Genomic DNA, 1,821 nt, shown 5'->3' with positions numbered 1-1,821 from the left:
AATAAGACTTTAAGTCTCGAGAGTGTTTTATGCGTTTTTAGTTAAGTTTTAGTGTGCGCATTTGCTTTGGATTCAATTCCGTTTTGGATTCCGTTTTTGAGGGTTGGATCACATGTTTAGATCCACTTTTGATTCAGCACTATTAATACATTGTACTCCTTTGTTTTGGGGGAATGATTATGCATTGGAAGGAAATTTGATTCATTAGTGAAATCCGGCTCTCTCTCCTCCTCTCGAGTTCTCTCCTCTCCCTTAGACGAATTCTTCTCCTCCTCTATGCCTTCCTCTCTCGTCCTTGGTTCTGTAGCTTAGGCAGAAAGCAGCAGCCATTGCTGCAACACCGAGGTCAAGATCTCAATCCCGCGGCTTCTTCTTCTTCTCCTCGATCTCTCTTCTTCTTCTCCTTCACTCGGCCAAAGGATTGATCGGCTAGGAGCTCCCAAACCTTTGGCGCAAGGCAGCTCTTCCTCCCGGTTTTCCCCACTTCGATCCAAGGAGCCACAGTGCAGCCAAGCTCTTCCACCAGCGAGGTTAGAGGCCACGGCTCCAGCAGGGAAGGTCTTCTTCAATCTAGGCGACTAGAGGAAGAAGACAGTCATCCACCATCGAATCCAAGAGGTAAGCGACCTTAACGAGGAAGAAAGGGGGTGCAACGCCGTTGTTGTACTTTGGAATCGAGTTCTGCTTAGAAGGGAGGAGTTTGCTGGTATTCCAGCCAGTGTTCTTCCCCTTTCCACTGTGGAAATTGATTTTAAAGTGCTCCTTACGAGTCACCCACGTTCCCCTTAGTTAATTTCGTAGATTCCCTTGATTTCGAGCTCCAAATACATAGTTTGAACCGTGGCATTGATATCAAAATCAGCCATGGCCTGGTTCTGAAAATCTCGTTAGAAAAACCAGAAAAAGAAGAAAGAAAAGGGCGTGAAACCGAAAAGAAAAGAGAAAAGAAAAGGAAGAAAAGAATAGAAGAGAATCCGCCCAAGAAAGAAATCGAAAAATTACATTCTAGCGAGAATTCTGAAATTTTCTGGCATACATTTGGGCATCCGGCCACCGCTGCATTATTTCCGGTTAACATTTGGGGTTTTCCGGCGAACTCCGGCAGAGGACAGCAAGCCAAATCCGTCCACTCTTGCTGTACTTAGCTGATCACAGCTGCCTTAGGCGTTCTTGGTGAGAATTGGGAAAAACCGGCCAACATTTGGGGAAAAGTCCTACCGCCGGCGAGCTTGGGAAACCCTAGCCGATTTTCCAATTTGGTGAGTGTCTTCTCTTGTTTAATTTTGACCTCTCATCTTGACACGTGGCAGAATCCTGTTGACTTAGAAGGTAGCTTGAAAGAGAGAGAAGCCAGATCGTCATCCCCCTCCACTCTCTTTTCCACATTTGGTGGATCACCCACCATTTGGTGAGAAGATCAAGGGGAAGATTGAGTAGCTAGGATTGATCTCCAATAGTGTAGGATCTAGCTCTTTCTCCTCCAGCCAAGTGTCCTTTCTAGAAGATTTTAGAAGTCTCTCCCCTCCAGCTCGCCCTCCACCTCATCACCCAAGTCCATCTCCCCACATTTGTTGTGCCACCTAGCTAGACACCTCATCACTCAAGTCAATCTCCCCACATTTGTTGCGCCACCTAGCTAGACACCTCACCACCTTTCCTATCCTCTCTCCTAACATCTAGGAGATAGCCTCTACGTACCTGCCACCTATCCTCCACTTTAGCTAGGAACTCTCCCAGCCACACACCTCAGCAACCCACCAGCCACCTCACCTAGACACCTCACCGAATCCCTAGCCTCTCTCCTACTTACTTGGGAGATAG

Source organism: Nymphaea colorata, unplaced genomic scaffold (assembly GCF_008831285.2).
Source record: "Nymphaea colorata isolate Beijing-Zhang1983 unplaced genomic scaffold, ASM883128v2 scaffold0564, whole genome shotgun sequence".
Classification (NCBI taxonomy): Eukaryota; Viridiplantae; Streptophyta; class Magnoliopsida; order Nymphaeales; family Nymphaeaceae; genus Nymphaea; species Nymphaea colorata.
The sequence above is the reverse complement of the archived record's forward strand: the minus strand, read 5'-3'. Positions refer to the sequence as shown.